This window comes from Rosa rugosa, chromosome 7 (genome assembly GCF_958449725.1).
Source record: "Rosa rugosa chromosome 7, drRosRugo1.1, whole genome shotgun sequence".
NCBI classification, from domain to species: Eukaryota; Viridiplantae; Streptophyta; class Magnoliopsida; order Rosales; family Rosaceae; genus Rosa; species Rosa rugosa.
In genome coordinates, this window is record NC_084826.1 from 24,137,022 (window position 1) to 24,163,690 (window position 26,669).

Here is a 26,669-nt window from a genome sequence, read left to right on the forward strand (position 1 = left end):
GACGTTGCTGAGCTAAACTACACTACCATCGTGTTTAGGTCATTCGAGCCAGCCCCTTTGCCTTCTCTTCCAATGAAAGCACCATATCAGCTTTTTCGAGAAAACCATGCATAAAGACAAAGTTAGAGTGTAACATCCCGTATCTTAAATTAACCGTTTACTAGTCATTTGGACGGTAAACGACAACTACTTCCACTTTTTACTCTGTTTTGATACTTTTAGTGGCCCTAAAAGTTGACCTTTTTGTTCGAGTCAAAATTTGAGAAAGTTTCCTTCATGAAAGTTGTAGAGGACGTTAAACCGAGCGCGTGCATATGTGGTACGTAAAAATCGGAGTTCGTATGTGAAAGTTATAAGTGAAAAGGTGAATTTACTGTTCATGGTAACTCTCTCTATATAAGGAAACTTACCGAGGTAAGTTCCCATTTCAGAACTTACCCTGACTCTCTCCCTCTCCTCTCCCTCTTCCCCCGCGTCGCCCACCCTTCTTCTTTTTCCGATTTCTTCGCCGCCCGGCGTCCGATAGACGTGATTCCAGTTGCCCTTGGACCGTCTCTTCCTCCTCTACACGGTGGTACCAGTGGGTATCGTCGATTTGGCCGGAAAACCCCGAATTTATGCAATCATTTTTACTGTAGCAGTTTGCTTCTCCGGCGAGATTCTCCAGTTTCCGGCTATCTCCGGCGGTGAAATTGGTTCTATTAGGAGCGCCTCGAGTCACTGATCATCTTCTCTCAAGACTTCTAGCTGAAATTTCCACGTTTGGAAGGTGAATTTGAAGGATTTCCAAATTGGTGGGTTTGGAGATTTTCGGGTTTGTGTTCATCGGCAAAATTGGAGCACTTCAAGGTATTTTCTCACTTGGTCACAGTTATGAAAAATGCTTAGAATGTTGAGATGATTCTGTGGTTTAAATTTTTGGTGGCCGGAAGAGGAGTTGGCCGCCGCATGAACAGTGCCGCGCGGGAACAGTGCGGTGCGTGAACAGTGGTGGCGTTTAAACAGTAATTTAAATTCTATTTTTTTTAGCTAGTTAAATCCTATAATTTTTGTAGAGGTTGAATATGTGAATTTGGTTGGAATTGGAGAAGTTTTTAATCGATTATGAATTTCTGAAAATTTAGGATTTCGATTATCGATTTACGAGAATCCGACCGTCGGATATCTCTCGGTTCTGACTTGGAACCTTTAAGATAACGAATTGGTATTAGAGGAAAAATTTGGGTTGAATCGGAGGAGAAGTGGAGAGATGATTTATGAGGAGTTGATTTTGGGAATCGTATTTAATTGTTGAATAGTTATTCACGGAAAATAATTGTGTACAGGGCGACGTACCGAGTTATTACTCGACGAAGGAACTCGTATGCGTGATCGCCTGAATAGTACTGTGAGTGGACTTTTGTTTTTAAGTAAATGATGCATGCATTTATCTTTTAAAGTATTCTCTATTTAATTGCCATATTACCTTTCGAGCATATGATTGTTTTCGGATTTTGATTTTGATTTATCTCGTGAAATTACTTTTAATGATGATTTTCATGAAGTGATTATGATTTATTCCGGTTGTGAATTTCGGATATTAATTTTGTTATGCTCGGATTCGAATTTATAATTTATGTTGATTTTTGACGAATTAGTTTTCCGAGGTGATTTCCGGAATTTCATATTTATTTTCATTCGTCGATTTGAAATTTCTGAAAGAGTTTTCGAAATGGGATTTCGATGGAATTATATTTCTTGTTTATTTATCGACTTTCGGTTTTGGCATTGGGAATGCCTTATTGATGATTCTTGATTCGGTTTTGTTTCTGAACTGCGATTTATAATTTGATCTCGCCTATTTGTTATGACTTCGAGACTATTTTGGCGTGCGGGGCCACGTCATTGGAAGATATACTTTTTTTTTCTCGTGAGATATTGGGGAAGCTTTATGGATTTACTGGTTTTCGATTGTTTTCCTCACCATACTCGGGTCATTCGGATTGTGTCTCCTCCTCACTTACTTTGTGTTTGTGAGTGGCAGTCGAGGATTCTCCTCCTCACGTGAGTGGTAGTCGAGGTTATTAGTCCTCCTCCTCACACAATCTATGTGTGGGTGGCAGTTGAGGGTAGGTAGAGCCTAAGGGGCTCCTTTACCCGGATGGTGACATCTCTTCCCCATATCCTTTTATTTGTTACTTGACTAGCGGGGCTAGTCCGATTCTCTTAACCAGCGGGAACTGGTATGTTTTCACGAGACTCCGAGTTTTAACGACATACGTTTTATAAACGTTGCATGCATCGAAGTTTTATGAATTTAAATCCGTGGGAAAGTAATACAACTTCATTTCTTTTAAATTATTTGTTTAGTTGTTTATTTTTGTCCACTCACGCTGATGTGTTTTTCAATTACTTTCCCCTGGGCCCTTCGGTTTCAAATGCCCAGTTTGCAGGCGAAATTAGTTGAGGTCGGGCGTACATGGAGTTGAGGCATAGTTAACAGCATGGCTTCCGCGTTTTCCTTTGAAGTAGGTTTTCCTTGTTTACCCTTTTTATTAGAATTGCTCTGACTACCTGTGGGATTAATGTTATTCAAGTTGCGTTTTGTGTTATTTGAATTGGACAATGTTGTGATTTGGGGAGCAGGGTGGCTCCAAGAGAATAAGGATGAGTGATTTAGAAGTGTAAATTTCCTTTCTACAGGTTTTGGGTAGTCTATTTTAGGGGAAGTTCTGCCAAATTTTTGGAAGAATTTCTTCTAAGGTGGGCCCCGCAGGGCCAGTTTGGATTTCAGGGTGAAATCTGGGGCGGGTCCTGTCAGTTGGTATCAGAGCATTAGGTTGTCAGATTCTGTAGACTTGTTTCTATCCTGTTACCTTATACGCTTGATGTTACACAGTACCTCCCGAGTGATGGCCCGACTGCAGCGGTTCCCCATCATATACTCTTCGGTGCTGATGTATTCATCAAGTGTGTACGGTACATGTCTAATTGGTTTTCCTTTAGGTGCTATGCCTCTTGTACGCCGACCTCATAGGGTTTACGCTGCGTAGCGGAATGTTTACAGGTCCTACACCTTTCCCTGATGATGGTAGAGTAAGACTACTCTACAGATTCGAGTTTTGCTGTGAAATATGATTCGAGGAAATGTTGTGGGTATTTCTTCCTCGATGGCAACAAGTTTGTTGGGGCATGGTTTAAGGTGCGAGACCAGAGTTTGATTTTGTGCTATATTGTTAGAGTTGAGCGTCCATTGTTTTGGACAGTCTCTGTATTATAACTGTTTCAGAATCAGGATTGTTGTTGGAATTGGAATTAGTAGTAATGATGGTTATGACTATGAACCGACTGGAATGTGTTACTTGACACGATCGGTCCGGTAAATGACATTGAGGGATATTTTTGGCAGTTGTTGGAGATTTCTTGGAAATTCATAGGATTGGTCATCTTGGATTGTTGACCTGGCCATGACATTTGGATCTAGTTTTGTTCGAATTGAAAGAAATTGATTTAGAAACATGGATTTTTAATTGGTCTTTTAAGTTTTGGACTGTAATGAGTAAGGTGATGGACAGAACTGAGTTTTTGAAATAGTTATATGTCCAAGCTTGAGTTTTTAGCTGGATGCTTAAGGTTTTACAATCGGGCTACGACCTTGGTCGGTAAATAATTGTGAGAATTGGAATCAACTTTTCGTATGTGATATTATGCAAATGGGTGCCCTTGCTTATCCATTTTTGAGTGAAACGGTTACTTCTAAGATCGGGAATAGCAGTGGTGACATTGTTGGGTGTTCTTAGATGTTCGAACGGAATTGTTAGGTGATACAGAATTTGATTCGAGTTCTGAATCATGGAGCCTTGAAGGTTGAATTGTGGTAGGTTCTGGTGGAGTTTTTTCCTATCAGATGGGTTGTGTATGATATTAGAGGTTGGTGGAATAACTTTTAAAGAAATAGGTTTCCAGTTGGCTCCGAAAATATTTCTAATTAAGGTATGACCAGAATTCTTGTTATACATTAGGAAAGATCTTGTGAAATGTGTTAGCTATCTCGGGGAATTGGTTATTGCTTGAATTGAATACATGTAATGGATTTTCTTTGAAGGAATTGAGCGAGTTTTGCCACCCTGGTGACCCTCAATTGGAAATGTATAGGAAGTTGTTGGTACGAGTGAAATCCGGTCACCACTTGTCTAACGGTAAGACGACTTGAACAGGAAGTAGGAGTTGAGTTAGAATTAATTGATTGGGCTTATGTTCTATAAGGGTTTTAATAGATATTTAAGTACTAATTGTTGAGTCACTATGGTTGAGTTATGTTATTGGATAAATTCTTAGTGAGGGGATTTGGAAAAGTTTTTGGTACAATTTTGGTTAGCACAGGAAAGTCATAGGGATCCTTGTTGTAGCTGAAATCTTATAAGTTAAGTGTCGATTGCGGAGCGGAATTGCGGCTATTTTATCCACTTTTCGGTAAGGACAATCGTCGTTTATTAGTATTGGCCTTAAGTTAAATAAGAAGTGTTGGCTATATTCTAGTACTTGCAAGTTCAATGTTGTTTGACATGACTGATTTCAAGTGTTGAATTTCTTTTCTAGTTGGTCAACTTTGGATCAGATTTGGAGTAATTTCTAGTGTTGTTGGATACATCATAGTCCATTAGAGGATTTGACACATACAGAATTTAGAACTTTTCTATAATGTCGTACCTGTAATAGAATTGTCAGGTGGTGATATCGAACAGATGGTTGGAAATGTTCTACTTGGGGTTGGTGGAGCAGTTGGGAAAGAGAGTTTTCCTAGTTATCTAAGGAAGCTATTTTATTTAAGTTTGATCAGAATTCCAGTCAAGTATCTAATAATACGGATAGTAGTGTTTTCGGTGGTGAGAATTACATTGGCATATGAAGTAGAATTATCATTTGTGGCATTGGAGGCCAGCGAGAACGACGTGGATTCAACTAAAGGTTAGACCTATGACTATTAAAGAAGTGTAGCATCAGCTAAGAACAGTTTTAGTGTGATGCATCTCCTCTTGGATTTGAGTCTTTGGGCTGGAGTGGAGTGAGTAGTTACGGTTCTGCTTTGCACCGGGTTTCGAATGACGTGGTACTCGTTGCGTACCATTAAATAAACACTAACATGTAAGGAATTTTAGCAGTTTTGATTAGAGACGTTGGTAATTAGTAGATTCCTTGAAACACATTTGATTTAAAAGAGTTTTCCACTACATTACAATTATAGAAAGTTTTCGAGGGACAACGCTAGTTAGCCAGTTTGAGATACTAAGTGTGGCCAGCAGGGTAACTATCAAATGAGTTTTCCTTGTTGACTTGGAATGTCATTTCAAGGCGTGATCAATGTTCCAGTTAGTTATCAGAGTAGCGCAGAGGAAGTGTAGTGGCCCCATAACCTACATGATTAAGAACTTATGGGTTTGTTCAGGACTACCCTTTGTTATGCTTGACAACTGTGAGGCTTTTGCGTGAACGACATTTGACCATAAATCTAAGCACAAACAGACAAAAAGAAAGTGCGGTTTTGGGGTTGCTAAGGAAGTTGCTTGTTTTAGACTTGTGGGTCGATGTATTATCACAATGTTGTTGGTGAATGGGGTGGATCTTCACCGTGCGACTTATATGAAGATGTTATGGACATTTCTATTCCAACCGAATGACTTGTGATGTCAATACCTTGTGTTATCTGAGCTATACACATGTTGTGATTTGCTTGAGTAGTTGGGATGGTTGGAGACTCTATGGATTGTTAAGTAGTGACTTGAGGATTGTTTCTTTTAAGGTTTGATCTCCTTATTCAATCGGCCAACTCTTGATCATTTTTGAAACTAAGTTCTACATGTTTTGAGCAGTTTGGCATATTTTTCTGTGCCTTACCATCCCCATTGTTGTGAGATTGGTGTGTTATCTTTCTTCGTAATGTGTACTCTTCAGCGGTTTGAAATTTCGAGGACGAAATTTTTATAAGGAGGGGAGATTGTAACATCCCGTATCTTAAATTAACCGTTTACTAGTCATTTGGACGGTAAACGACAACTACTTCCACTTTTTACTCTGTTTTGATACTTTTAGTGGCCCTAAAAGTTGACCTTTTTGTTCGAGTCAAAATTTGAGAAAGTTTCCTTCATGAAAGTTGTAGAGGACGTTAAACCGAGCGCGTGCATATGTGGTACGTAAAAATCGGAGTTCGTATGTGAAAGTTATAAGTGAAAAGGTGAATTTACTGTTCATGGTAACTCTCTCTATATAAGGAAACTTACCGAGGTAAGTTCCCATTTCAGAACTTACCCTGACTCTCTCCCTCTCCTCTCCCTCTTCCCCCGCGTCGCCCACCCTTCTTCTTTTTCCGATTTCTTCGCCGCCCGGCGTCCGATAGACGTGATTCCAGTTGCCCTTGGACCGTCTCTTCCTCCTCTACACGGTGGTACCAGTGGATATCGTCGATTTGGCCGGAAAACCCCTAATTTATGCAATCATTTTTACTGTAGCAGTTTGCTTCTCCGGCGAGATTCTCCAGTTTCCGGCTATCTCCGGCGGTGAAATTGGTTCTATTAGGAGCGCCTCGAGTCACTGATCATCTTCTCTCAAGACTTCTAGCTGAAATTTCCACGTTTGGAAGGTGAATTTGAAGGATTTCCAAATTGGTGGGTTTGGAGATTTTTGGGTTTGTGTTCATCGGCAAAATTGGAGCACTTCAAGGTATTTTCTCACTTGGTCACAGTTATGAAAAATGCTTAGAATGTTGAGATGATTCTGTGGTTTAAATTTTTGGTGGCCGGAAGAGGAGTTGGCCGCCGCATGAACAGTGCCGCGCGGGAACAGTGCGGTGCGTGAACAGTGGTGGCGTTTAAACAGTAATTTAAATTCTATTTTTTTAGCTAGGTAAATCCTATAATTTTTGTAGAGGTTGAATATGTGAATTTGGTTGGAATTGGAGAAGTTTTTAATCGATTATGAATTTCTGAAAATTTAGGATTTCGATTATCGATTTACGAGAATCCGACCGTCGGATATCTCTCGGTTCTGACTTGGAACCTTTAAGATAACGAATTGGTATTAGAGGAAAAATTTGGGTTGAATCGGAGGAGAAGTGGAGAGATGATTTATGAGGAGTTGATTTTGGGAATCGTATTTAATTGTTGAATAGTTATTCACGGAAAATAATTGTGTACAGGGCGACGTACCGAGTTATTACTCGACGAAGGAACTCGTATGCGTGATCGCCTGAATAGTACTGTGAGTGGACTTTTGTTTTTAAGTAAATGATGCATGCATTTATCTTTTAAAGTATTCTCTATTTAATTGCCATATTACCTTTCGAGCATATGATTGTTTTCGGATTTTGATTTTGATTTATCTCGTGGAATTACTTTTAATGATGATTTTCATGAAGTGATTATGATTTATTCCGGTTGTGAATTTCGGATATTAATTTTGTTATGCTCGGATTCGAATTTATAATTTATGTTGATTTTTGACGAATTAGTTTTCTGAGGTGATTTCCGGAATTTCATATTTATTTTCATTCGTCGATTTGAAATTTCTGAAAGAGTTTTCGAAATGGGATTTCGATGGAATTATATTTCTTGTTTATTTATCGACTTTCGGTTTTGGCATTGGGAATGCCTTATTGATGATTCTTGATTCGGTTTTGTTTCTGAACTGCGATTTATAATTTGATCTCGCCTATTTGTTATGACTTCGAGACTATTTTGGCGTGCGGGGCCACGTCATTGGAAGATATACTTTTTTTTCTCGTGAGATATTGGGGAAGCTTTATGGATTTACTGGTTTTCGATTGTTTTCCTCACCATACTCGGGTCATTCGGATTGTCAATGACGAGGGATGGATACTTGAAGGAAGGCACACAAGAGCCCATCGCCATGTTTACCTATCACTCAAGCAAACTACAAGCAATTACAAGAAAGTCATCAACTTCTAGAGAAAGGCCGGACAAGACTTGCATGTTAAAGAGAGGGGCAATCCTTTCATTCGAAGACCCCTTTCATCAACAAAGGGCTTTCCCAAAAGAAGCAAAGAACAAGAAAAGGTGAGAGCTGCCCACATGACAACAAGCTACGAAATTGGTTCTAAGGATTTTGCGAAGGCTAAGTCAAGCACTGTCACTGCGAATCAAAAGTCAGAGGAGAACGAGGTGTTGAAGCAGCTGGAAGACCCACACTGCAGTTTAGCATCTCTAATCTGCTACAATTGCCAAAATCAGCAAGATGTGTATTGGTATAGGTGCTGATCAACGTAGGTAAGTACTCCACAAAGATTAACAAGGTGAAGCCGAAGGAATGCGTCACTTGTGTTGCAAATTGTGACGTCATTCACTTTACAAATGAAGACCTTCAGTTAGGCTCTAAGTCGCACAATAGACCTCTCTTCGTGACAGGGTACGTGCGAGAGCAAAAGCTAAACCGCATGCTTGTAGACGGAGGGTCCGCCATAAACATCATGCTTGGGTCGACTATGAAGTAGCTGGGCATCAATGTGGAAGAGTTGTCTCAAAGTCGTCTCATGATTCAAGGCTTCAACCAAGGGGGGCAAAGAGCCATAAGGATGATCAGAGTAGATATGACAATTGGAGAGATGAAGTCGAACACTTTGTTCCACATGATCGATGTGAAGACCTTCTACAACTTATTGTTAGGACGACCGTGGGTTCACGAAAATGGTGTCGTCCCCTCCACTCTTCATCAATGCTTCAAGTTCTACCGTGGCGGAGTAAAAACAGTAGCAAGTGATACTAAACCATTCACTGAAGTTGAATATTACTTTTCGGATTCCAAGTTCTACATGGATGATGAAATAGTAAAGGAAGTTCTCCTAGTTGGAGTACCCTCTACAGGGAAGGCTGCAGAAGTGAGTAATAAGGAAGTGGAATCTAGCATGGAAAGAAATGGTAATGAGGAACCACATAAAGTTTCATTGGAAACTAATGTTGCAGCTTCAAAAAACAAAATCAACTCCTCTGCTCCAGTCCTTCGTTATGTACCAAAGTCTAGGTGAAAAGAAAGGGAATCTCCTTTTGTGGAGGCAAATGAGCAAGAACGTTCGCGAAAGTTAGATGAGAAGGACATAGAATTACTAAAAGAAATGTCAACCATACCATTGACGAAGTTGAGCAACGCAACTCCCACCAAGAAGTCGCTAAAGGGGTTTGTCAAACCGATTCAAGGCAAGACAGAGCATAGGACTCTTCCTGACAAAAGGACAAAGGAAGGATTCGACCCTAATGCTTACAAATTGCTAGTAAAAGCCGGATATGACTTCGGTTCGTCGAACAAGGTAGGTGACCAAGTTATCCCTGATAAAAAGGTGCATGAATTTAATGAATCTCAAAAGAGGTTAAGAGAGCAAGGATGCACAGCTGACCCTACTAAAGCAGGTCTTGGTTTTACCAGGCAAACCAATCAAAATTTCAGGAAGAAGAAAAGTTAAAAAGGCAAGCACGCAACACATCAGTGTTGAATTAATAGAAGAAGAGACTTAGGAATCTAAATATGCCGCGCGTTTCGACATTTGATCTCATTCATCCTAATGCGCAAGCTGTGGTGCCTGAACAAGTTGATGAGTTGGTGCCTCGAGTTTCTGTATTTGGCCGTGTCGATGCATCAACAAGCCGAATCTCAATTTTCAATCACATCATCCAAACGACCACTCGAACTTTCGTGTTCAATAGGTTGTCATCTTCCAATGAAGAAAATAAGAAATCTGAGTTAGTCCCTCGAAAGTCGGCACTTGAGAGGATACAATCACCTAAAGAGCAACAAAGGCAAAAGAGAAAGGGGAGCGACGACCAAGGAAATGACAAAGAGATCTGAAGTCTCATCCCATCATGCATGCGACGCTTTGTGTTAGAGGTGAGCTCAAGTGAACAACTCAAAGTGAAGGAGCACACCATCATACTCACTGGCCAAGTCAGAACAGGCAATGTTGATGGCAATGGCGAAAATGAGATTGTTCAGACTGCCTATCAACATTGCCATCAACGTGCTATGCAGAAAATCTTCGGAGACATGCTTTACAAGTACATGGAATGTTATGTCGACGATTTAGTGGTCAAGTCGAAAAAGAGGACAGATCACTTGCAAGACCTAAGAAGGGTATTCGATAGACTATGCGAGTACCAGCTCAAGATAAACCCTCTCAAATGTGCTTTTGGCGTCAGTTCAAGTAAGTTTCTTGGATTCATTGTGAAACATCGCGGCATTGAAGTGGACCAGTCAAAGATTAAGGCCATTCAAGACATGCCTGAGCCAAGAAATCTGCGCGAGTTAAAAAGACTTCAAGGATGACTAGCCTTTATTAGACGGTTCATATCGAACCTCGCAGGCCGTTGTTAGCCTTTTAGTCGACTTCTAAAGAAGGATGTGCCTTTCGTATGGGATGAAGCTTGCCATAACACCTTTGAAAGCATAAAGAAGTACTTGGCAAACCCTCTAGTGTTAGGTGCACCCATCCTTGGGAAGCCACTTATCCTCTACATTGTCGCTCAAGAGCGATCACTCAGAGCAGTACTAGCCCAAGAAAATGAAGAAAAGACGGAGAAGGCATTGTATTACTTAAGTCGAACTCTCACAGGACCGGAATTGAACTATCCATCGATATATAGAGAAAATCTGCCGCGCACTCGTCTTTGCCATCCAAAAGTTAAGACATTACATACAAGCTTACACTGTGCATCTAGTGGCACGAGCTGACCCAGTTAAGTTTGTTATGTCGCAAGCAGTCTTAATAGCGCGAATGGCAAAATGTGCACTACTCCTCAATCAGTATGAAATCATCTACATACCGGCCAAAGTGGTTAAAGGACAAGCATTGGCTGATTTCCTAGCGGACCATCGTATCCCTATGGATTGGGAGATTTTAGATGATTTGCCAGATGAAGAAGTCTTTAATACAGAGGTCCTCCCTGCTTGGCAAATGTTCTTCGATGGGTCTTCACAAGCAGATGGGGCAGGAGCTGGTGTGGTCTTCATTTCTCCACAAAGGCAGATATTGCCTTATGCCTTTACTCTTGGTGAACTATGCTCCAATAATGTTACTGAGTACCAAGCGCTAATAATGGGACTACAAACCGCAGCTGAAATGAAAATCTCAAATCTAGAGGTGTATGGAGACCCGAAGTTAGTAGTTGATCAATTACTAACTATCTATGAAGTGAAGAAAGAGGATTTAGTTCCTTATTTTCAGCTCGCCACACAACTCTTAAGGGGTTTTGATGCCGTCACGCTAATGCATGTGCCAAGAAAAGAAAATGAAATGGCAGACACTTTGGCCAACTTAGCAGCAACTTTGGCATTGTCAAAGGATGAAATCATACACCTTCCAATCTGCTAACGATGGGTTGTACCGACAATCTCTGAGTTTTTGCATGAAGACTCCAATGTTGTCTATGTTTACGTGATTGATGTTGATGACTGGAGGTACCCATTGATTGATTACCTCGAGCGAAATAAGCTCTCCGATGACCCAAAGCAACACTCAGACATAAGACGAAGAGTACCACGCTTTTTCTACTACAAGGAGACTTTTATCAACGATCATTCGATGGATTACTCCTTAGGTGTTTGAGGAAAGAGGAAGCTGCTAAGGCTATAGCGGAAGCTCATTTAGGAGTATGCAGAGCTCATCAGTCAGGTCCTAAGCTCCATTTTCAAGTGAAGAGGATGGGTTATTATTGGCCCACCGTGGTTAAAGATTGCATGGAGTATGCACAATGGTGTCAAGCTTGTCAGTTTCACGCAAACTTCATCCATCAACCACCAGAGCCATTGCATCCAACGATTGCCTCCTACCCCTTCGATGTGTGGGGACTTGATGCTGTAGGACCCATAACTCCGAAATCCTCCGTCGGTCACTCATACATTCTAGCGGCTACGGATTCCTTTTCAAAGTGGGCAGAGGCAGTGCCACTTAAGGAAATAAAGAAAGAAAATGTTGTAGATTTCATCAAAGGAAATATCATTCAACGTTATGGTCTTCCGCGCTACAACATCACAGACAATGCCGAAGTACTCTGCTAGCCATATGTATATGTAATGAAAAGGAAGAGCAGCAGAACAATTACCAGGATCACGGGAAACAGAAATCTCGTTCAAACCCTGATAAATGCTAGCCAAGACCGGTACCGCTAGGCAAAACTGTACACCCAATGACATTTTGTTGGCGACTTTGAATACCCCCGGATGAATCAAACCATTGTTGTCTCTAGGTAAAACAAACACACACAACCAACACGCAAGAAAGGCAGCCAAGTAGGTGGGCTCTATATCTTCACCCTCCACGCCTATGTCATCAAATACTGCAAGATTTGTAGGAGTTGGTTGTCAAATCTCATGGATCTTGCCAGATGGATTAAACGCATTCGGGGGCGAATCTCTTTTGTTTCTGCTGCTTTTGTTCGGAGGCCTCTTATAGCGCAAAGCTCCTCTATACCAGTATCGTATCCATGATGTTATCTTCACTTTCTGTCCTTGACCTTCCTTGCAAAGTTTGTGGTAGGGGAGAAACAAGTAGCAGCAGCTCTGTTGACTCCCTTTGCTTGTTGCAGAAAGCTCTTTAGCAGTTGGAACCAGCTCATCATAAAACCGTTCAGTAATGGGCAAACCTCCAAGTTGGTCCAAATCCTAGAGGGAGATGGACATTTCCCCACTAGAAGTGTGGAGGGTATTCATCGTAGGAAACCAATACTCGCAGAAAGCTCTTATGGCAGGTGAAACGTGGTCATAGCTGAATAGTGAGGCAAATATCGCTCGATAGAGATCGGCCTCCCGAATAAGCTTGCCATTCCTTCTTAAGATATCTTTAACCCATTCCTAGTAGAACTCCGTGTAAGAGAACCCGCCGTTTGCTTGAAATGCACTGCTCCACTACACTGAACCATTGCATATACGATCACTGAGAAGCATGAACGGGGTCTGAGGTGTGTTCTGATCATGATGGGAAGACTTCAACAGTAACGCATGTGAGCTTTGTTTGTCGCTGCCAGATCTCGATTGTCGAAAAGTAGCTAGTTGGCGAGGTGCCACATGAGTCCACTGGAGGATGTGAGTGAAAGGGTCATAAGAAGGGACGTTGATTGCTTGAGGCCCAGTCAATGATAGATACACTTGCTGAGTAGTGCCGTCACTTTGAGTGTCCTCCTGATCCTCGAGGAGGGGGACTGTCCCTTTCTTGAAGCACTTGAAGAAAGCCATGGCCACAAAAGGACGAGAAGCGTGATCACGAGTGTCGGACGATGTACGCAAAGCTTAACTGCTTTTAGTGGACCCTACCACGTAAAAAAGCACTTAGGACGTTTGCGTTCTTCTCTTCGTGAGCCATCAAATACGCAGAGCCTAACCGCTTTTAGTGGACCCTACCATGTACAAAAGTGGAGGAATCCAAACACTTAGGACGTTCACGTTCTTCTCTTTGACGTCGACAAACACGCAAAGCCTAATTGCTTTAAGTAGATTTTCCCACAATCAAGAAGTGGAAAAGTCTAAGCACTTAGGTCGTCCGCGTTCTTCAATTGTGAGTCTGAAAAAAAAATATATATATATATATATATATATATATTAAAACAATTATCGTAAGGCATGTACTATACCATGCCCCAAAAAAAAAGGTATTAAAAAATTGCAGTGGTGCCATGGGAGAAAAAGATGGTGTGGGGGCATATGACAGAGCATGATTAAGAAAAAGAGAATCATGCTTTGAACTCAGACCAAAAAAAAAAAAAAAATCATGCTTTGGGTCTGCACGTGCATACATATATTGTCAGAACATGGATGGACAATTGAGCAAAGATCCTCTATGTGTTAATGATTTGCGAAGCCAAGGCAAGGAATCAGTAGCAGCAAGCCCTGTCACTCTGTCAGTAAATAGAGAAAAAAAAAAAAAAGAGTAAGCGCAGGGCCGCAGGCCATTGGTTATCTCAATTATTAATGAAGAAATGAGTAAAGCCAAATCACCTTAATTGTTTGATGTTCTTCTGCAATACTAAGGGCAAAAGGCAACGAAACAAGGAAGTTGAGAGTTAGCCGCCGAGTCTCGTAGTCGCTGTTATGGAGGAACCGAGGAAGACAGGTTTTGAAAATCGATTTTGAGGAGGCCTCTATTTATATTGGAAGAACTAGGGTTTCTTATACAAGGAATTTCCTAGTTGAGACTAGGAAAATATGGAGGAAATCCAAAATTTCCTGCTATATATGGCGCCAATTTGTGTGATGCTTATATTAATGAGCTTTTTACCAATAACTACAAATAATCACATATATTTACCAAAAGCAGGCTCTGTTTTCTGGAATTCCGTGCGGCCTAAAATACTAATGGGCTGTTAGCCCATCATAAACCTAATGAGAGAAAGAGTGCTCAAAGTTTAAACAAATTACGCAACATGCCATTAACACCAATATTATCCATTTCTCCCAAAATCAAAATCCTCTCTAGATCGATAAATCTAGGGCTCCGACGAAGCTAGGTGGTGAAGCGACCAGAGAAGCTAGGTTGCGAAGCGTCGTGGTGAAGCTAGGCGGAGAAGCGAGGTGATGAAGCGATCAGAGAATCGAGGCGGCAAAGCGAGACGGTGAAGCTAGGCAGCGAAGCGATCGGAGAAGCGAGGCGGAGAAGCGATGCGGTGAAGCTAGGTGGAGAAGCAAGGCAGTAAAGAGATCGGAGAAGCGAAGCGGCGAAGTGAGACGGTGAAGCTAGGCGGCAAAGCTAGACGGAGAAGCTATTTTTTGGTCTTGGCCTGCAAATCTACTGGCAAGGAACGCGGTGAAACTAGGGTTTGTTCTCAGCCTGCAAATCCACTGAAGACCAAGGTCAGTATCAATTAAGATGAGTTGCTAGGCAGCGAAACTTGATGTTATGTGACTGATGATGAATTGTATGAGCTTATTGAGAGTCAGTACCATTAAAATGCTTGCAATATGTGCAATCTATGATTATTGAGAGTCAGTAGCATTAAAATGCTGCAATATGTGAGATCTATGATTATATGGACCCTCTAAAGATCATTAACTTTAGTTTTTGAGGGTCAGTAGCTTTAGTTTCTGAGATTTGCTTGTTTTGATGCAAAATTATGAGTTTTGTGACTCAATAGTACAAAATGAATTGTATGAGCTTTAGTTTCTGAGGGTCAGTAGCCTTAGCTTCATGATTTCACTAACACTATGTTTATTGTCCTCAAACTTGTGTTAGAAGAATAGCTATTGGTTCTGGTTTTCGTAATTGAGTGTTTCAAATTGGTATGAAGATGTTGCTGGAGCTTTGTAGAATAGAGAGGCTGATTCATTCTATTTCTTTGTGATTCATAATTGACATGCTCTGTTGGAGAATGGTGTTGTAAGTCAGTATGGTGTTACTTAGATAGATCTTAAAATGTTTGGATACATAATGGTGCCGAATTGTATTGAGTTTATGTTCCATAATGACTACTTTATTAACATGTCAAGATCATTCTTTGAGTGACATCTTTAAGTTTCTGATATGCAATGATGACATATGTGCCTCTTTGTATGTGATGGTTGATTTAAGAGGTTTGAGATTGTGAATGGTGTAACTGAAGTTAGAAAACTATGTGTATTGCTATTGAGGGTCAGTAACCCTATGTGTATTGCAGCCTCATTTGATGTTTATTTATGAGGATCAATAGCTTGAGCTTCATGAGGTATTCAACTCAATTCTATTATCGGTTCAGTTAAGCATGCATTTTTAAACAGGTTTCTTAGCTTTACTTTATGGGAAGGCCATTGCAATTGTGTCTACCTATAGGCTTTGTGGATATTTGATCTTATTATTACTGTTAGTATTGCTCTGTGAATATTTTCTTAATTAAACTGAGGGTCAATACACTACTGAGGGTCAGTACTCATATGTTTGCATTTCTCATAATACATAGATTAATTGCAATGGCAAAGAGGATGACTGCTGCAATAGAGAAGGCCATTGCAATTGTGTCTACCTATAGGCTCTGTGGATATTTGATCTTATTATTACTGTTAGTATTGCTCTGTGAATATTTTCTTAATCAAACTGATGGTCAATACACTACTGAGGGTCAGTACTCATATATTTGCATTTCTCATAATACACAGATTAATTGCAATGGCAAAGAGGATGGCTGCTGCAATAGACCAAGAGGATGTACCGACTGGAACAAAGAAGATAAGAGCACAGGGACCGGATTACATACAATATAAATGTAATCTGCATGCATTCTCGTTTTTTACTAAGTTTATTGAGGGTCAGTGGCTTTATACTATGAGACTTGATTTCCAATTTCTTTGTTTTTGTGGATGTGAGATACTTATCTTATACTATTCAGACCAATAGCTGCTTTTGGGGATTTATCCGTGCTATTAGTGTGCTACTATCATTTAATAATGACATGATTCTTGTTTAATCCAGGAATTAAGGCTATGAAATTAACTAAAGGAACAAAACATAGCCTGACAAAATTGAGGCCCACTTATCTTTAAGACTTGAACTAAGAAGAGACAAAAGGAAACTGACAAAAGTGTTTGGCTAGCATTACAAGGGTAATTTTGTAAAATTCTATTTGAAAGACTAACTTGAAGAGAAACGGAGTTACCTTGCAACGTTTAATTGAATGACCGCATGGATAAAAACAAAACACGGTCTGCGCATGGGAAATTTTTCTAAAAATATGTATCTGATGGTAATTTGCTATATATTAATTGCTGAAATTTTGTAAGTAAACATCTTATTCGGGAAAAAAAATAAAGGATCCATTCCATAAATATTTAATAAATATACTCCTACATTATGTGATTCGTCACCTGCCCATTTGGAGTCCTTGACATATTTGCGAAATTAAATCAAGATTTCAAGAGAATCTCTATGAAATTAAATCGTGATTTTAAGAGAATCTCTACAAAATTAAATCAAGATTTCAAGGGAATCTCTACAACTTTGAAATTCTAGAAGCGGGCTCTGGTGAAGCGAAGCACTGTGACAACCTAAAACGGAAAGACGGTCCCAATTGAGGCGAAAAAAAAAAAAAAAAAAAACAAATTCAAACTTCAAGTCACACCTCCAACACGTGACAACATGTTTACGGCGCACCTTGACGTGGGGGCATTTGTAGACACAAGAATTTAATGAAAATAAAATTCATTAAATAATTTGGTGAACAATTGAAATTAGGACCGACCAAATTTAGTTGGCATGCGGGTCCCACAAAATGTACGCGTGGCTCGTGAGTCAACAAAACCATGTGGACTCCGAGAATGACACATGGCAGCATACAAAAGGCCCGACGACAATAAATCAATCCGTCCGACTAAATCAGTTGATATTAAACAGGATCAATCAAATTAAATCAATTGACTCCGAGTCAAATCAAGTATTAAATATCGTCTGCTGATTAGATGTCAATTTATTTAAATTGATAATCAAAACGAAAATCAGTCATCAAATTAATTGGCTAAATTCCTTAATAGTCATGATTAAATCAATCAATTAAGGCTGATTGATTCAATTATGCTGTTAAGGAAATACAATTAATCACGTGTCTTCAATGCGTTCCAAATTGAGAGAGACGCCAACACTATAAATACATCTCTCAAATCAAGAGAAGGGACTTCAGCTAGAGAGAAAAATCACTCCCAAAGTTCAGAAGTCTTCAAGCGTGTGAAGAACCCTCAAGTTGCAAAATAGCCAGTTCGTAACCAACCTCAAGCCAAAGCACTCGTCACGTGTCAACCCTCGTGGCCATCATACGACTCAAGATCAAGTGTCAATCGCCCTTGAGTCAAGCGTCAACCGCACTTAAATTTTTAATAAAATTATTATTTTTGTACACGTGTCTGCATTATATTTGTTTTCAAATTCTCGTGTTTACGAGTAAATAGGTATTATTGGGGGGCAATAAAACCGAACGCCGGACTTCTGTTACCTGAATCCGGCGATCGGTGGTCGGTCACCGGAGTCCCGCGACTGGTAACTTGATTCCGGTGACCGGATTCCCGCTACCGATGATCAGAGTTCGGCAAAGTCTCTCTCTAAGTGACAAACGGAGAGAGGACAAAATTGTCCCAAAAATAAACAAAAAAGAATAAAAAAATAACTTAATTGCGTATTAGGGCAAAAAATATGTAATTTGTTGGGCAAGAGCATCTCCAATAATGAAGTTATTTTGTTAGCTATATTTGGCTAAAAGAGATGTATATGTAGCTTAGTTTTTAAAATCTACTCCAACAAGATAAGCTAAATCTCTAGCTAAATTAAATTGAACGTTGAAAAATATAACTTTTAGCTAAATTCTCTCTCCTCTTTTGCTAAATATAGCTAGAGAATTTAGCAAAAGTTAAATTTAACTTTTGTTTAGCTATTCTGCAATTTAACTTTTGTTTAGCTATTCTGTTGGAGTGAATTATTATCCTAAAAGTAGCTAAAATTTTAAATTATTTTGAAATAAGGAGTCTGTTGGAGATGCCTTAAGTGGGCAATCTTATAAGAGATTTGGGTAAATGAGGTTAATGTAGCTCAAATTTGGGTAAATTGATATTTTCCCAAAAAAAAAAAATAGTAATAAATTCAAATTTGGGTGGGTGAAGATGAATATTAATGTTATCCAATGAGAAATTAGATAATATTTGTATTTAATTAATTGATATTGTATCTAGTTTTTCTTACATATTGGGATTTTAGGAACTAGTGTACTTATTAGTTATTTTGCACTTGGGTAATATAGTCTTTCAATAATTCAAATGTTTGTAGGGTGAACTAAGAAAATGATACGGTGACAATAGCCGCACCCTATTATTTTTTGAGATATTAATCATTTAGTCGTCTTGTTTTAATAATATTTCTTTTCATCATATCTTTAGATACTAGTTATGTTAACGGATAAATTTGATTATGTAACTCTTCAAGTGATGTATATTCTATCAGGGACAGAGCCAGGATTTCAAAGTACACTGGGCTATAGTTTCAGTTGATAAAAATTATGAATATAAATAAATTAACTTTGTTACTATCCGACATTATAAAAACCAACCTAGAAGTGATTCGATGTTCAAGTATACAAAAAATTAGTTAGTATGCATTCAAAATTTCCAGCAAAATAAAAAATTAGTTATGATATTTTATTTTTATTTTTTAATGAGATTTTGTTATTATTATTTTTGGTGTCGTGTCTGATTTCATTAAGTAATTCTTTTGAATTCTCTTTTGCTTGTGACAAGAGGACTGTTTGACTTCTCTTTTGCTTCCACAAGAGGAGACTCTCTGACTGGGCTAATATACATACACGTGAGGTTTAGGATAGTTAAGCTTGTTCAATTAGAAAAAAATAAAAAAGTTGCATGGGCTGTAGCCCAGTTAGTATTGTACTATTCTCCATTGGTTTTGGTTAAATTTGAATTTGACATATGACATGACAAAATTGACATGTTAACATTTTGACTAACGTTAGCTCCAATGGAGATGTCAAATATAAATATTATTTTAATATATACTAGCCTTCCTGCAACTAGCCTTCCTGCACACGCATACGCGTGTGCGGAAGTACTATGCTCGCGTATGCGAATTAGCAGTTTCTAAGAGGTACAATTTGCGTGTTCAAAGAATTGTTGTTTTGCCATGTGCGTTAGAAATACCACACTTTTGCTTGCAGTGATTTTTTTTTTCTTTTCATTAACCATTGCTCTACTTTGCAACATTCAAAACATTTACCATACAATTTGTGTCCGGATCAAGTTTTGGGAATGCTATACCATCATCATGCTTTACTTTCATCCAAAAACATCTCAAATGAGTGTTTCAACAAATGAGAAGACGTAATTTTTGCCAAAGATTTCATTGAATTTGAAACAAAAATAGGAGGGGAAAAAAAAAAAAAAAGCTTTTGTCAAGTCCTCAAGTAATTCTAGCATTCACCGAGAGGGGCTAACCGAATGACCCCAATTCAATTTGCAAACAATCAAATTAATTTATGAAAAAAACCTTATGAAGATTAAGCTAATGATCGAATTGGAAAAAAAAATAGAGGATTTAAATTTTATATGCAACTACCTATTTTGTGAAGATTCCAATTGTCCGCAGAGTTTGTTGATTGAAAAATATGGATATATTGTTATGTTTTTCCTCAATAGATAAATGGTTATTACATGAGGACATAAATTATTTGTAACATAAGCGTTTATTGTTTAGTTGCTACACTTAACACTATCATCTAAACCTGCACAGACAAATCTATATTTTCACTATGTCATGTAAGAGAGGGGTATTTGCAGGGTTTTTAAAAATTTAACCATAAGCCTTATTGGCTTAATTAATACTGAGAATTCTATTTATGTTGTTTTTGTTTTAGGGAATCAGAAACTGAGAGAAATTCGCTGTGTATTCTCATTGATAATAGGGGCCTCTTTATATAGAGGATTACAATGCATAGAATCTCAATCATACAAGGAAAGTAATCGTACATTGAATAGGAATCTAGATCCTTCTAATTTAACCCTATTACCACTAGGTCAAGTAACCTAGAGTTTGGGCCAAACACAGAAAAGGGATTTAGAAAAATTTCTAAATTACATGTTGCTAAGATAAACTTTTAGCTACTGCTTCTTGTTCTATGAGAAAATTGCTTAAATCATCCTTTTCTTGCATTTGAGTTTCTTCGATAAATTTAGCATTCCTTGTTTCAATGATCCTCAGTTAATATTTGGGATAGTAGAACCTAAAACCTTTAGATTTTCTGGAAAACCTATGAAGAAACAGCTGATAGTCTTGGAATCTAGCGTTTTTTCTTCTGCGGTTATATGGTCTGGCCTTAGTCTTGCTTCCCCAAATGTGTAGATGTGCCAAACTAGGTTTTCTACCAATTCAAAGTTCAAAGGGAGTTTTATCTACTGCTTTACTAGGCACCCTATTGCATATATAATTTGCCGTCTTCAATGTGTAACCCCATAAAAATTTGAATTTGAGTTTAGGAAGCCAAAGACCATGCTTGAATTTGAGTTTCCGTCCATAGGATTGTAAAAGATATCTCATCTCATCACCTATTGGCTTACAGTGCATATATCTAGTATTACAATCTCCCTTAAGCCAAAATCTATGTCTCCACAGTTTGCACCTTATAAGCTGGAAAAACTAGAAAACCTGGCTGCACTACCGAATCTTTTATCCTTTGATTCTCTTTCTTGCTTCATTTTTGGAACAATTTGACACCATAGAGACATCAAGGATGTCTAAAGGAAGCTGTCTATACCCGTTAGTCGCCGAGAAGTGATCGGAATCGTAAAACCTGCTGGAGAACTTAGAAAAGTTTCGGGCTTCCTCCTGCCACTGTTGTTACTATTTCAGAGAAGGGAGAATGGTGCTCCAATTCGCCCCTCCGAGACGAAGCCAACGACGCCGGTGTGATGTTGGGAGGTGGCTGAAACTGGAGAAGGAGTAAAGTCATTAGTTGCTGCAAAACGGGTCGGGGATAGGTCAGTTTGGGTTTGCAATCTCCTACTTCTCAGGTTGATCAAAGGTATATATACTCAAACCGGACGGTCCAAATCAAATGGTGATTAAAACTGACGGTCCATATCATCTCGCCATATTTTTTATTTTTAATTATATTTTTGGATATTACAAACTTCCAAAAATCATTCAAAATAGTTCGAATGTCCAAAAAATCCTCCGAAAATTCCTATGAACTCTACTGGCTCGAAAATAAAACTTTGACAAACCAAAAATTTAAATAATTTTTGAAAGCTATAAAGAGTTTAAAAATAATTGAAATTCAAATAAAAAGGCTCGAATTATTTTTCTTTTCAAAAATAGAAAACCAAAATTCAGAGATCTAACAGATATTTTAGTAGTTTCTTTTTTAATCGAAATAGGTCATCCAATTTTATAATAAATTTTTTTTTTGAATAAAAAAATGCTCCATTCATTAATGCTTCAACATTGTTTACAATCATAATTCAGAACATCCAGAATATCTTCTGGTGCTTGATTGTACCAGACTGATCTAGTCCTAGCTTCATATGCCATACTAGCTAGGCGGCGGGCTACTCTATTAGAAGTTCTAGGAGCATGCTACACTGTGACATTAGGTAAAGCACATAGGGCCACTCGAACATCATCAATAAGAGCTGCTTCAACAATATGTGTATCATGCACATTTGCTATATTCTCAACTACTTCAAGACAATCAGATTCGATGACTACATTACCAGTCTGTAAGGTTTGGAGTAGTGCCAGTCCCTCCTTGATAGCTAGGAGTTCTGTATGTTTTGTAGAAGCTACAAAGCTCACAGGGATTGCAAAAGCTGCATGAAATCTACCTGTGTTGTCTCTGAGGGCGCCTCCACCTCCCCCTTGTGGAATGCTTGGTAAGAAGCTGCCATCCACATTTAGTTTCCAACTGCCCTCAGCGAGAGGTTGCCATGATGGTTTAGTGCGAACCATATTTGTCTTCTCTACCTTTCTAGCTTTGCACAATTCATCTAACCAAGCCAAAGAACTCAACACCAACTCATGAGTAGATTGAGAAGTATTTTGCCACAGTTTATTATTTCTATCTTTCCACAAAGACCATAGTACCATAATTAGTTTTCCAAACAGACCTTGCTTGAGGTTTAATGCATGATCCAACATCCATTCCCAAAAATCAATATTTGGCAACAAGCTTCTGCCAAGATTGAATGGAGGTGCTGTGAGGACTGAAATGGCAATCGAACATTGGTAGAAGACATGAGAAGTATCCTCATACTTGTGTGTACAGAGGAGGCAGTTGAGGTCCCCGGTGTAGCCCTTGGATTGAAGTTTTGCTCTCGTAGGCAGCAAATTATTACAAGCTCTCCAAATGCAGATTTTAACTTTCTCAAGTACTTGCGCTTTCCAAATGTTCCTCCAAAGTTCTTGGAATGGATTGCCATGAGAGGTAGATACTAGAACATTTTCAAGAACATAAGTTCTAGCAATCTAATAAGCTGTTTTCACTGAGTAAAAGCCTTTCTTTTCAGGACTCCAAATCAATTTATCTTCCATGTTTCTGCGACTAAGAGGGATGCATAGTACCTGTTGTGCTATCTCAGGTGAAAAGATAGAATGAATGGCAGTAGGTATCCATTCTCTAGTACGGGAATCAATGTGATCAGAGACATACTCAAAAGCACAATTTGGAGGCTTGTGAATCATAAATTGTTGACAGTTTGGAATCCATTTATCCTGCCAAATGTTTATCTGCAGTCCATTGCCTACACGCCATTGTACTCCAGCTTTTAGCAAAGGTCTTCCATTTAGGATGCTTCTCCAAGAGAATGATGGAGAGTTACCAAGTTCTGCTTCCCAAATGGAACAATTGGGGTAATATCTAGCCTTATAAAGTTTAGTAATCAACGAATCCGGGTTGGTTACCAACCTCCATCCCTGCTTGGCAAGCATTGCTAAATTATAAGCGTAGATGTTTTTAAAACCCATTCCACCCTCTAACTTTGTGAGATAGAGCTTTTCCCAGCTTCTCCAATGGATTTTTTTCTTTTCATCTGTATCACCCCAAAAAAATGAGGCACACAACTGGTGTATATCATATCATCACACAAGCCCTTAGGTAAGAGGTAACAATTCATGGCATATAAAGGCATAGTTTGTGCTATTGCCTTAATCAAAATTTCTTTACCTGCTGCACTTAGAATCTTTGCTTTCCAACTGACTAACTTTTTGGTGAGCCTCTCTTTTATGTAGTCGAAGATGGCTTTTTTTGACTTACCAACTCTCATAAGGAGTCCCAAGTACCTGTCATGCTCTTTCTCATACCGGACCCCTAAGATATTTGCCATTTCAGTTTGCATTGCCTGCTCCACATTGTTGCTATAAAGACTATGCTGCTTTTTTCAAAGTTCATTTTCATAAATGTCAAGAATCTTCCTGTATTGCCTACATTCTTCTGCAGTACCTGTCCCGAAGAGAATACTAAAATATGCAAAGAAGAGATGGTGAAGTGTAGGCGCTTCTAGACCCATTTTGAGGTCTTGGATAATATTTTGATGCACTGCACTAGAAATCAAAGATGATAGACGTTTACTACAAAGAATAAACAGATAGGGTGATAAAGGATCACCCTATCTGATGCCTCTACTTGGCACAATGTTTGGGGTTGACTCACCTTGGATAAGTATGGAGTACCTAACAGAGGTGACACAATTCATGATAATTTGGATCCATTGAGAAGTAAAACTCAACTTTGTCAAAATAGCATAAATAAAAGACCAGTCCAGTCTGTCATTTGCCTTACTTATATCGAGTTTCAAGGAGAAGAAACCTGTTTCTTATTGCCTTAGCTTGTAAATAAAGTGAGCGGCCTCAGTTGCCACAAGGGTGTTGTCTGATATCAAACGGCCTGGCACATACGCACTTTGCAAAAGAGAAACAATTTCAGGTAACCATACCTTTAACCTATTAGCTACAACTTTTGAGCTGATTCTGCATATGACATTGCACAATGCAATAGGCCTAAAATGTGTTGCATCTTTAGGGTCTGTGATTTTTGGTATCAAACACAAGTGTGTGAATTTGATTCTGGCAACATCTTTCCTTTCTCCAAAAGGTTTCTGACAGCTAAACAAACATCCTCGCTCACCACACTCCAATATTTTTGAAAGAAGAAATGTGACATTCCATCTGGCCCCAGACTTTTGGACGGATGCATCTGAAAAAGAGCAACCTTGATTTCTTCATTTGTGTAGCAACTAAGTAGTGCATCATTCATCTGTTGTGTAAGTTTACAAGGAGTGGCATTAACCACAGTCTCAATTGCCTCCTCATCCACCTGTTCAACCGAAAAAACCTTTTGAAAATACAACATGAGCAAGCGTTGTATCTCATTAGGCTCATTCTGCCAAGTTCCATGCTCATTTGTGAGCCCTTTGATAGTATTTCTACTCCTTCTATTGCTTGCTTTTCTATGAAAGTAAGCTGAGTTTATATCTCCATCTTTCAACCATAAAACCCTGGATCTCTGTCGCCAATATTTCTCCTGTAAAGAAAGTAATTGGCTGTAACGAACATGAAGGTGTCTTTGCTCTTCATATGATTGTAACGAATGAGGTTGCCTCATAAGATCATTGAGATTTTCTTGAATCACACGCATTTCAGTTTTCTGCTGATTGAAGTCATGTTGATGCCAATCCATCAACCTTTCTCCCGCACATTTAATCTTCTGACCTAGTTGTTGTAATGCATTACCTGTGGTAGGCGCTGCCCATTCTTGCTGAATGATTTGCATATAGTCATCTCTACCAAACCAACTCTCTTCAAAATAGAAACGTCGTTTAGTTTTCCTATATTGCTGTCTTTAAGTGAAAACCACAATTAAAAGAGGACAATGATCAGACTCTAGAGGGCTTAGAGTGATAACTCGACTCTAAGGAAATTTGTTGCGCCATTGAATGGTTTGAAAACTTCGATTAAGCCTTTCTTTTGTGTATCTGTTGAACCACGTATATCTGCTCCCAACATAGCCCATGTCAATAAGACCATAAGCTGCCATTGTTCTTCGAAACTTTGCCATTGCTGCAAGAGCACTAGGAGGTCTACCAGATTTGTCATTGCTAGACATTACTTCGTTAAAATCCCCCGCCATTAACCATGGCAGCGGACAGCCCTGCGCAGGTAGGGTATGGATAAGCTGCCATGTATGATCTCTCCCTCCTCTTGAAGCAACTCCATAAATGCCGGTGAAACGCCAAAGGTCCGTTCCCGGTTTACCAATTACAGCATCGATGTGATTTGGAGAATGAGTACGTACATCCACGTGAGTCTCTTCATTCCACAGTATGGCAAGTCCTTGAGATTCTTGCTCATGGGGGACACAAAAGCTGTCCTTGAAGCCAAGCCTATGCGTAAGGGAGTCAATGACATTTTTCTGTGCTAGGGTTTCTGAGAGAAAGATAAGAGTAGGTTTCTTTGCTAACACCAAATCCACAAGCGCACGTTAAGTTTCAGTATTAACAATTCCTCTACAATTCCAAACCAATTTGTTGCCTTGAAGCATCTTGAAAACGAGGGGTTTCTGCTGGCAAAAGCACGGCTTTGGTGGCTGCACAAAGTAGGAGTGGCGGCCTTAGGGTTTTTCTGACTCATTGGAACTCAGTTCCAATTTTATAATATTTCGGTAATATTAAAAACAGTTAAAAGGAAAGAAAGAAGAAGCAAAAACTAATATGGGAGAGGGGAGTGGGATAGCAAATTTGTAACTACTTTTACAACTGCAATAACAAATAAATAAAAATTTTCATAAAAAATTTATTTCTAACAAGCTACCAAATTAATTTGTACATGCGAACATAAACAAAAAAATAAAATAGTCTATCGACACATGCGTGAGCGCCTAAGCGGGAGTTGAAAGGCTAGTGGTACATAATGTAATCATGTGATGAAATCTCCCAATGTAGCATTTAGACCTCTCACATTATATAACTTTTTCTTAAATTTCTTATGTTATTAATTTGAATCTCTTTTATAACTTCTTTGCAAAACGATCAACGATTTAATATTTACTTGTTCTAATAAAACCCAAATAAAAATTTAGGAAAACCATTAATCTTGAAATAATATTTGTCATCGGAGCCGTTCTAATTAGAACCACTGTAATGATGATTAGTTGAGGACTTTTTAATCAACGGTTTGGGAGACCCACTTTTCGATTACATTA